The sequence below is a fragment of the Sebastes umbrosus genome, chromosome 12, assembly GCF_015220745.1.
Source record: "Sebastes umbrosus isolate fSebUmb1 chromosome 12, fSebUmb1.pri, whole genome shotgun sequence".
Taxonomy (NCBI): Eukaryota; Metazoa; Chordata; class Actinopteri; order Perciformes; family Sebastidae; genus Sebastes; species Sebastes umbrosus.
In genome coordinates this window covers 10149817-10161823 of record NC_051280.1, presented here as the reverse complement: position 1 = coordinate 10161823, position 12007 = coordinate 10149817, and the positions used below count along the sequence as shown (strand labels likewise).

General features: G+C 40.6%; 1 protein-coding gene and 1 long non-coding RNA gene across 4 annotated transcripts in view; one reads left to right on the top strand and one right to left on the bottom strand.

Annotated features, from left to right (window-relative positions):
• LOC119499293 (netrin-G1-like) overlaps nt 1-4732 on the bottom strand; it is a 76138-nt gene extending 71406 nt beyond the window's left edge. For 2 of the 3 annotated variants that reach the window (XM_037788572.1, XM_037788574.1), the window contains exon 1: nt 2963-3523. The gene's annotated coding sequence lies outside the window, so the exon portion shown is untranslated. Of the gene's footprint in view, nt 1-2962; nt 3524-4422 lie in introns of those variants that run through there. The other variant, XM_037788573.1, reaches the window with a different exon arrangement.
• The window catches only part of LOC119499294, a 151518-nt gene that overhangs the window by 92109 nt on the left and 47402 nt on the right, over nt 1-12007 (top strand). The window lies entirely within an intron of this gene.

Here is a 12007-nt window from a genome sequence, read left to right as displayed (position 1 = left end):
ACCTGGGCTTTGTATATCGGCCGATACCGAGTACCGATCTGATGCCAGTGTTTAATTAATAAGTTGTATGGAAGTGACTGGGATCATTCTTTTATGTGTAAGCTAACATCAGACTTGACTTAAACATCGCTTTTTTAACTTTGTAAAACAAAATGTAACAAATAAATACATAGATACACAATTACTGAATTTTTATTTATTTTTAAAATAATAAATCATACACCAGAAACTTGGTAAAATATAAGTGTAAACCTTTTTAATGCAGCAACAAATTGGTCAAAACTTTAAACAGGAATTAAAATTCCAGTATATAATATAAGTTGTATATAAACATAGAATTGAATTTAATAGATCGGCCCCATCGTCACCGATATCCGCTCCAGTTATTTGAGTCAGTATATCCGATCCGGTATCGTTGCATCCCGACTAATAAGCGACAGCAAAATGAAGCTGACCATGGGAATTTAATTCATAGACATTTGGAATAATGAAATCTATGCGGATGTAAGTAAGGTGTCAGGGTGAACCTCTGTAGACAGATACCATTCAACATCAGAGCTTTAATGTGAGAGGAAATGGGGGGGAAAAGCGTACAATATAAAATGCTTCAAATCTGTTTTTTTGCTCTGACACCATTTAGAAAGCTAATTCATCTCCTATAGAGAGGTCAAAACATCAAATCAACATCAACATCTTTACTTAAAATTACACATAAAATCTATAAATGCAATATACTGTACAACAAAATTAGAATCTTCTACCCTTGTTTCCCCCGCCCCTGTATCTATACCTCATACCTCATACCCAGTGGCACTCAAAATGCACAGAGAAGCTCATAGGAATGTCATAATTTCACTGAGAAAAATATGAGGTCAGACTCTATATTAAAAGTCATCAATATTTGAGCAGCTCTCTGTATGCAGTGAGAGAGAGAGAGCCTAGAGCTTAGGGTGACCACCTCACCTCTCTCTACCCCCCCACCCTCCTCTTTCTCTCGCTGACTCTTTCCTTCACTTGTTTTCGAAGCCTCTGAAACACCCCCTTGTGTCCGCTTGCATTCCATCCCCTGGGCAGCTCAAGCATGGCAGAGTGTTTTAAAAGTCAGCAGGCAGCCGAGCCCCGTGGCTTATATTGGTTACAAACTCCCAGCCAGACTCTTAAAAAACCATGGCGGGTGTGTGTTCCATTCATTTTATAGTAATCCCCGCTAAAGTGAGGCTTTGCTTTCTGTCTCTGAGTGTGGCTTTTCTGATCGCCTCTTGGCTCCCATACAGGGCAAAGTTGAGGAGGGAGCTGTCCACGGTGCTGAAATACCGGACATCAACATCTGCTCCTGTGCTCCGCACTGGACAAGCCAGAGCCTTAAACGCTGACATCAGTGATTTCAAGATGACACTTTTATTGATTTTTTAAGAACAAAAACAAAAACAAAGCCCTCTGACAGCCAAACGGATGCTCCCACTGTGGTTTTTATCCTCCCGCAACAATTGCTATTTTGTTGCCTTTGCCTTTCTGTATCGAGCACCTGGTCAGGATTTTGGATGTGCACGCACACAATACTGCCTTGTTGTGTTTTTATTGATTCCGCTGACTTCCAACCAATAACTTCTGATCCATAGCCAGTTTGAGCAGACTGATGCTTTGTGGCTGGCTGATGAGTGCAACAATAAACGGGTTAATGCGTCCAACGTTCTCCGAGCCAAGAACCAACCCTTTCCATATGAGTCACAGTGGGATCGACTGGCAGGCAGAAGCATGTCTGTACTGGCACGCATTCGTCTTCTTATTGTCTTTCAATCCTTCTCTCTCTCTCTCTCTTGGTATCTCAGTCAATCTCTCAGTCCTGCTCCTTCTCTCTTCCAACCCTCTTCATTTCTTTGTCTCTCAACAGCACCCTTGCTGCACTACATCCGTAAGCACATACAATTAAATGCCCAAGGGCTGCACCTTTAAACCTCTGCAATTGGAGTCACTTTTTTTATTTACAACAATGACTGGCTGTGCTTTCATGCAAAGGGCTTTTTTTCCCAGAGAAGATGTATGCAGTTGAGACAATGTGAGGGATTCCTCAACGTGGAGCCCAGCCAGAGATAGACACACAGCCACACACATGAAATGTGATGCCATACATTATTCAAAGTTCTCCTCCTGAACCACTAACATGCAAAAACGCAAAACATGTAGCAAACATTTTAAAAATCCAGGACATGTAACATTCATGCAATCAGAAAAAAACACAGGACAGAGAATATAAGGAGAAAAAAAAGTCCAATAATTTTGTATTTTTTTTATACAATTTAAATTAAGATGTAAATAATGCAACCATTTATCACAACTTAAGATATTCATCAGAAGCTGTGCTCTGTCTGTTCTGGGTCAGATGTTTTTGCGCAGAGGCGAGGCACACCTAGATCTGACTTTACTGACCTGCTGCGCAACAGGTTAAAGTCACATTAGTCCTTTTATTAAACCACTGAGGAGAATGGGGATCTATTTAGAATAACAGCAGCTTTAAATGAAGCGTATACGATGCAAATCCACATTTATAAGCAAGAAGAAAAACCTCCTCAAGACAGTAAAACTTAATGGTAAAAACACTGTGGAATTCTATCTCATGTGCCTCTCATTCCTTATTCATTTAAGTCGCATTAGTCCATGTATTAAACCACTGAGGATAATGAGGATATGTTTAGAATAACAGCAGCTTCAGATGAAGTGTATACGATGCAAATCCACATTTATAAGCAAGAAGAAAAACCTCAAGACACTAAAACTGAATTCTATTTCATGTGCCTCTCATTCCTTATTCATTTAAGCCACTTCAAACCTGATTACACTTAACGTTCCGCCCATGAAGCAGCCCCTCCTGTAATTACCCTATAATTGCCCATTTAGTCACGATTGTCATCATCATGCAAAAGAGAAAATGAACAATCTGAATGCTCCAAAACACAATACTCACATTTTAAATGCGCTCCTCATGGGACGAGCTGCTCATTCAACAAGTTGGAGAAAGATATTTTCACACGATTCCTCTCTTTTCTAATTTATTCTAATTTCAAGCAGATGGGATGGATGAATGAATAAAAAGCGATGTATGCGCAGAAAGCGCGCATTCACATGGAGAGCACAACGGGTTTCTCTTTTCCTCCTCAACTTTTTCTTTCAACTTTTGCGTCTCTCTCTGAAAGCAGCCTTTTTCCTTTCCAAAGAACCGTTTACAGAGGCTACTCGCTCACATTCACAGCTTGTCTTTCGCGCTTACAGACGTCGCCGAGTCTCGACTGATGGTGTCTCCACACACACACACACACACACACACACACACACAGAGAGCTGTTTGTCTTTACGCAGCGCTGCTCTTTTTTGGCGCAGCAGCGTTCATCGGAATGAGCGCACGCAGAAAACAAAGTAGCCTGTTCAAGGGGATTCAAAGATTCATTAAAAGTCCATCAAGGCGCATTTAAAAACAACACATCCCCGACGGAGAGCAAACAACTCTTGGAAGAGATCTGTCAGCTCCAGCCGAGTTGTGAGGAGGAGATGAGATAAGCGATCTGCCTCAGATGGAGCCGCTATGTCCAGTTACATACGAGCGCTCCGCCGGGTCCTAAAGATAATAACACTGACTCGCTTGTTAAAATCTCAACTTCAACCGTTTGTTTTTTTACGCGGTTTTAAATTCGAGCAACTGCGCAAAAAAAAACGCTCCCTGGAGTCATTTATTCTAACAGGCGGATCTTAGTGTTTTTTGACATGGAACTCCATCACTAAAATTAAACAAAGCAAGTGATGTTATCTCACTGTGATGCTTTTAAAAAAATCCTGAATTGATTTTCTCCCATTTATTCATATGAAATAAATGTGTCCAAACTCTTTAAGCATGATGATAATGAGTCGTTTTTCGTAAACAAGAGACACAAACATCTGCAGTGGCACTAAAGTGGAGTCTTCTATTTTAAAGTTGCCCGATGATTACTGAGCTGCAAAGCTTCACAGCAACCAACTAAAACGCACTGATGTCATGTGGAAAACAGTCCAACCATTGTCGACTACAGCATATACCAGTAATAATAAGAATGACAATCTTCATGTGTGATCAGGCGCATCACATGTAAGCTACTTTAACGCCGTGCATTATTAAGTGTGCTCATTGAGTTTTATTACCACATTTCCAGGAACGCGTGTTGGAGAGCAAAATCCACCCAAACTTAACAGAAGCAAGTCCTCGGGGCAGAAATCCAAAGTGCAACACACATTCAAAATGCAGCCGAAGTTTGCAAGAATCGCCGAAGAAATAAAAACAACTAAGAAAAAAAAATATCATTTGTCTGTTTGTCTGTGTCACATATTACGCATATCATCTCCACTATACAACATCACCGCTTCAGGGGCTCGAGAACAAAAAAAAGATAATCTTACCTTCCATGTAAGGATGTGTGAGATTGGAGCTGCGCTTTGCCAACAAAAAAAAAAGAAAGAAAAAGGAAACGGAAGAGAAACTCCTCTTGGCCGGAGTTGTTGTTGTTGTTGCTGTAATTATTATTGGTTGGATTTTCTAAGGCAGAGAGCTGAGAGAATAACTGGAGTGAGGTGCGTCTAGCGGGCTCCCTTGGCGAGGAGTCCTAGATGTCACCCTCTCCACTACAGGGTGCCAAGCAGCCGCCACGGTGACAGCTCGCTTTCAACACGCATTTTAATTGTGCTGTAATGCCAACTGGTGGAGATGGCACGATAAGAACAACCGCACCCATCTGAAGGTCACTACAGTCATTGAGTGGACCAGATAACATGTCGGTGCAATACAAGCCTCAAAACTACTGAGTTGTACAATCAGTAACTCTAGTATCTTTTATATTTCCCATTCATATTTTTTTTTTTTTAGAGGTGTGTTCCTTCAAAGACACAGAGCAAACTGGGGCGTTTTTTTTTTTCCCTGTTGTTTGTAAAAAACAAGAAATGCAAAAAGGTGCTGGAAAGCTTTTCAGTTTTCATTCTGTTTTTACTGTAATCTACTTGCATGCATTGTTCAGCACCCTGGACAGCTCCTAGGCAACTTCACCACATGCTGGAGTTAAATTTTCAATGAATAAAGTCACATATTATTCACTAAGATGATGCTTTAAATCACTTTTTTAACAGTTGTTTTGTAAAGAAGTTGATGAATGCAGTTTATTATAGTTAAAAACTCCTCTATCCTCCTTTTTCTTACATTTAATCATCCTTTTTTCCTCCTCTCCTTACATCCATTCATCCATTTTATCTCAGAATATAAGAATAAACCCCACTGGAATGAACCATCTCCTTTTTAAAGGGGTCCATTTGACCTTCTTTGTTTCTTTTCTTTCCATCTCTTCCTTTTCATAAATCAGAATATACAAGCCTAATTTCCAAACCCCTAGCTCTTCATCATTCTTTTCCCCAGAATGTACGCTAAGCAGCTAAATGTTTAAAATGCCCCCAAATGGACCCACAGCCCGTATTGATTTCTGGCAAATTAATATGCAATGAAAGAGCTGTAATCCCATTAAAAAAGTGACAATGCCATTTCTGTTCTGATAAAGGCAGATTTTGGTCGGGGACCGGAGCTGAATGACAACAAGTCTCTCATCCCCACCGAGGTAAAGTGGCTCACATTGTATCAGAGGGTTCAGCCTTTGCTCGGAGCGACTGCTGCTCTTGACATTTCCATTAAATCATTCCTCCTGGAAATACTACCATGCCGCCCTGACAGTCACACACATGACTGTGCTCGGTCATTTTGATTATAAGCAGTGCAGATAGATAGATAGATAGATAGATAGATAAATGCATCTGTATGTACCAATTTCTTAAAAAATGTAGTGAAGTATGAAGATAATGCTACAAGACAAAGAGTTTACATCCATGACAGTGTCTCTTAGGCAAAACATTGACATGCTAACATGGTTCAACAGTGACAATGCTAACATGCCAAGCTTTAGTTGAGCTTGTCAGCATGCTGATATTCATTATAATGTGCTTTAGGCATGTCATTTTCACACCATGTAGTCTGTACTGACTGCAATGTAATGACGTAGAATAAAAGGAGAGAACGAATGCTAAAGGTGGGAGGGAAGGAGGGAGAGAGGGGTCAACACAGGACTTCCAACCAGGAGTCCAGTATTCAAGACCAGTGTTTTGTTTTGTAAGTTACGTTAGTGACGTTTGTCAAATGTTTTTCGTAGTGATGTTACATTGTTTCCATACGTATTTTACTTAGGTTAGGTACTTATTGTAAGGCAAATCATGACGTTTTTCCAAAACCTAACTTAGTGGTTTTGTTGCCCCCTGCTGGTTAGGGATGCACCGATCCGACTTTTTGAGTCTCAATACCGATAGTGATACCTGCCTGGGTTTTGGGTATTGACCAATAACGACTACCGATCCGATACCAGTGTTTAATTAATAAGCTGTATGCCTCACTGTGTGTGACAGTGACTGGGATCATTCTTTTATTACCTCCGCCAAGGTGGAAGGCCTAGGAAGGAGGTTATGTTTTCACCGGCGTTGGTTTGTTTGTTGGTTTGTCCGTTTGGAGGATTACTCCAAATTCGTGATGGATTTGAATGAACTTTTTTAGTGGGGTAGGGTGTGGCACAATGTACAATCCATTAGATTTTGGTGGCGGTATGGATCATGATCCAGCTTCGGGAATTTTTTTTAATAACTCCGCTCAGCCTGTTCATTAACACCACAGGCTTTAAGACATGCGCAGTGTAACTGATGATGCGTTCATGATGCGTTACACTGCCTCTTTCCTTCTGCCTGCAGAGAGAGGGACAGAGAGAGAGCCGGGGTAGAGGGAGGGGGGGACACACCTGTAAATTCAGCGTTTTTTCACATTAAACTCTGTGAAATTACAGTTGAGTTCGACCAAAGCACACTTGGTGATTGTTGGAAAGATTAACAATGATGATTTAGGTTAGTTTTATTTTGTTTCTGTCCAGTTTGAATGAAGTGTTTTACGATGCTCCGCTGCGTACCCCTGATCTCATCATAAACAAAAATACACGAGGATGATGGCGCAAGCTGAATGTATAAGGGGGCAGAGGTCTGTGCTCTCCGAGTGCCATTCTAGTTCTTGTTTGTGAGGCAACATCGGGCTTGACTTAAACATTGCTTTCCTAACTTTGTAAAACAAAATGTAAAAAATCAATACATAGATTACATAACATAAATTTTGTGAATTGTTATTTATTATTAAAATGCATCGTACACCAACAACTTGACAAAAGAATCTTCAAAATTAACGGGAATTACAATTCAAGTGTAAACCTTTTTAATGCAGAAACAAATTGTTCAAAACTTAAACAGGAATTAGAATTTCAGTATATAATGTATATAGAATATAAACATAGAATTTAATTGAATAGATCTGCCCCATTGTCACCAGTATCCAATCCAGCTATTTGAGTCAGTATCGGCCCGATATCCGATCCGGTATCGGTGCATCCCTGCTGCTGGTACTGCACCTTCATACACACATGTATTATTCATGCCTTGACGAGGCAAAACTTGACACTGACAGTAATATTTGGTAATTAGCATTACACACAAAGTACATCTGAGGCTGTTGGGAGTGTTATTAGTTTTACAGTTATTTGATCATAAACCAAAATATTGGACAAATGAAAATTCTGACCGGATGATGGCGCTGGTTAAAAAGCCAGAGTATCACCAAAGTGATTACAACTACTTTTACCAAATTTCATGGTAAACCATCCAACAGTTTTTTTTATCATTTCACTCAAAACCAGAAATGTCAATGTCTCATGGTGGCGCTATAGGAAAACTTCAGAGGATCACCAGAGTCAGTGGGAGTCATCCATCTGGGGACCATAAATGACCATGGTAATCCATCCAATAGTTGTTGAGTTATTTCAGTCTGGACCAAAGCGGTGGACCGACTGACTGACCGCCACTACCATCCCTACAGCCAAGCAGCTTGGCAAAAAATAAATGTCCAAAGCCCCAATGTTAAAAACACTCCACATGAGTCTTTGCTTTCCTTATTTTTATTCCATAAACAGTAGAGCAACAACTATTAGACCACAGTTCATTGAATTTCAATGTTTGCAAACTACTTCAGTGTAGTTGGAATAAAAAATGCTGCAGAAGATGGCTCCCCTCACTCCCTCGTAGCCGCCACAGGTCAAAGGCAGCGGGGTCATCTGAATGAATCCACAAAGCCTGCTTGAAATCACATCAGAGAGTCTGGAATTCCTCCATAGCTGCTCGGCGTGTTTTTCAGCAGCGTGCTACGGTGTACGATGAGGATACCGAGGCGGAGTCTGCCCTCTCACCCTCTGCATGTCCTCTCCCTCGGTGCCACCGAGAGCTCGCGCTGACAGAGATGGAGGGTTTGCTGTTTGATTCAGCTCTCGGGGGTCTATTGATAGTTTCAAAGTGGAGTCCACCTGCCACTGCTTTAATCATCCGTGACCCCAGCTGCATGTTGGAAGACCGCAGAGGGGGACGGGATCAGCAGGCCTGTACGTGTGTGTTTGTGTGTGAGCAGTCAAGAGAAAGAGTAAAAAAGAAGAAGAGACAGATATGGAGAGAGGATGAAGAAACATGCAGACCTAAAGAGATAAGATGGGGAGAATGAATGAGTCTGTGTCCAGCCACTTTTCAACCCTGTTGTCATCATGTGTGGGTTGAGATTTTCTCTCTTGGAATAACACTGTTTTGATTCCAAACCAGCTCCAGGCTTCTTTTTTTTCTCATGAAGCATTTCTATCTGGTTTAAATGTATTATTAGTGTATTTAATCAGATTTTTCTCCAGAGGTGGAGCAGAGTGAATCAGCATGCAGGCACAACTTATGGCTGCCAAATTAATTCAATTTATTCCAAAGCCTTTCTTAAGGCCAAGGTTGTAATTATGGCATGCAATTAGAGGGGGTATAAATATTAGATCACTTCCCAATTCCCAGTGAAAGTTAACCCAAAAGTTGTTTTTTTTCAGGTATTGGTGATTTACATAAAGATCTCACAGTGCTCCGGGCTATAATTAGAGCTAAATTCACATACTGCTGACAAACATCACTCATCTCTTGTAAAGCTTGGGTGAGACGGCTGTTATAGCTGTTTACTTTGCTGATTGCGTCACCTGACGTCTGCTAATAATTGGAGTGAAACTTCACCTTTAAAGTGACAAGCTGAGCGACCGTGCGGTGGCATATGACAGTGTATCTTTTCACCAAGTGAGACATAGTTGTGAATTTCAGTGGGTTGTTACCTCACATAAAAGTCTCTCTGTACAAGGAATATGTGACACTTTTCTGGAGAGTATGCCAAAGCCACTGCAGTGCAGCTTAGAACAGGAAGTGATCAGGGTAAGGAAGGAGGTGGGAGAGTCAAGAAACACTCTTTGGAATTAGTTCAAGCACTGCAGTCTGTCCGTGTGTGTGTGTGTGTGCGTGTGTGCTGGGGAAAGTTATGCTGATTTGAGACACTAAGCATAAAATTAAGCTTGTAAACATCCTTATTTACTTTTGTGGTGAAATGTAACCGATAAAACGTACTGCAATTAATTCTGTCTTAAAATCCTTACCTCTTTTGGTTACCAGTATAATGAACCAGCTCTGTTAACACAACACAATCATCATAAACAAATCAAACCACGCTGATGAGGATTGATAGTCTCGTCCCGTTTCAGATTTGTTCATCGATTCAAATAGGTCTGGTGTTGCCCTCATTGACGGCAGTTTCTTCAGCTTGGAGAAACAATCGACCGATTGGAGCTTTGTACGCAGTAGGGATGTTAATAATTAACCGCTCAGTTAAACGGTTAAAAAAAATATAAAAAATTACACAAAAAATTGAGCAAAACTCAGAGGAGCAGCTTGACGCTGAAAGGAGAAAAGCTGGTCCACCTTAAGTGAGTCTGAGCCCAGATGTGTTGCTAGCTTTGGGGCTAACTGCCTTCACTTTAATCAGCAGTTGGCTGCCAAGACACAGACGATTGGCTTGGGTCTTGAGGAGTTTTAGCATTTATTCATCATCAAATAAGCTGTACACACACTGCACTGCTAAGTTCAAAGCTATAACTTTACTGATAACTTAATACTCGCACACAGTCTGTCGGACACTCGCTAACGTTGCGCCGGGCTGACAAGAGTATGCCAGGCAGAAACATAGCTGAAAACCTTGCAGCTAAATCTAATTGAAGTGGTTGAGACTTTTACTGGGAAAGTGGCTGCATGTGCCCACAACAATACAAGCAGCATCGTGGCTGCTAGTAGAAATACGGCCACAAAATTGTCAACAAGTATGAATGGGACCAAAAAAAAAAGAGAAGTTAGCGTTGTGATCATAAAGCTTTGATTATACTTATATACTATACACAAGGACGGTCGCACGGACATGAGCTGACAAGTGCAGACAGGCAAAATCCTGCTGCACGAAACCTAGTCCCTCCATCACAATGAATATATAGTATGAATGGGATCGACACGGCTGTACGGCAATAACAACCTTTAAATCTGCATAGTTATTTGACCCCCTCATGATCGTAACACTGGTTAAGCATATGCTTACTACCATTTGTATAGCATTGGAACTATTTGTATTCTAAAACTTTTCAACTTAATTATTTAAGACATGTTTTTTAGTGAAACACATTTCAATTTGAATCATGTTAAGATAAGATAAGATGAGTTAATCCTTTATTAGTAACACAGCGAGGACATTTGCAATGTTATTGAATGATAATACCACTTATACCTTTAAGCAGAGGGGGATTTTATTCAAATTGCATTTGGACTCAACTTGACAGCATTTATAGCCTTCATTTCAAGTAGTTGATCTTAAAGGCTTTCAGAAAATGAACAGTGGCAAGACTGGCATCGTCCTAATAAATCCAGATATTTAAAATGACCAGTCTAAAGCTGACTTTCAGTAAGTGCTTCAATTTAAAAAAATGAACTTATTGCTGTGTTTCACAATCATATCAGAGTTTCTATTGGTCCAGCGCTAATGTGGTTGGGAGTAATGGACTCAATATGCTTGTTTTATTGGAGCAAATGTTACAGCAAATTATTTCACAGACCCCCTGACAGAGTGCCACGGACCCCTAGGGGGTCCCCGGACCCCACTTTGTCCTAGAAACCACTGCCGCAACTTCCTGCAAGTGATGTCGTCAAGACTGATACTTGCTCTGTACAATGTTGCACCTGCGTCTTTGGTGGGAAAGCCCAGAAACATGAGCAAAAGGTGAATTCAGTTTGATTATCAGGCTAACACTAGTGGTGTTGCTAGAACACTCACAGCTTTTCCAATCACACCAACCCTCATTAGCATGCACTGATGCTACCTGGACTTGGCTTTGTTGCAAAGAAGGCAAAAGAAAACCATTGATTGAACCAAATCCAATTTGAAGACAAAGTCTGAGTAAAGTAGAATATTGAGAAGAGTATTACTGAAACATTTTACACATGGGGATGAATTTAGTTATTGGTATAAAGCATCGTAATTCTATTATTACATTCATCTATAATAGATAAATAGATAGATAGATAGATAGATAAATAGATAGATAGATAGATAGATAGATAGATAGATAGATAGATAGATAGATAGATAGATAACCAAGACTGTACTCTTTGCACTCCTGGAATCTTGAATTAAAGTCTTGTTGCTTGTTGAGTGGGTAGCTCACTTCCTTGCCAGGTATGAGAGAGGCAAGCGGGTGGCACCTTAGCTGCACCAAAACCAGGGCATGTAAGCAGCTGGATCCCGGCATCTCTTGCTATGAGAAAAGCGGGCAACGCGCCAACCTCTCTGGGAGCTGTGCTACATTTCACCACATGATGGATGACACGAGTCATTTTTAACCGTAACAACAAATCAGTTCATCAACATTCCCCTCCTTAATATTTGAGAGGAGATAAAAAGCGTTCTTTTAGGATAAAGGCTGAAATTTTAACTCTAATGAGGTGATAAATGTGAACTATTCCCATCTGAACGATAGGCCAATTGACACAT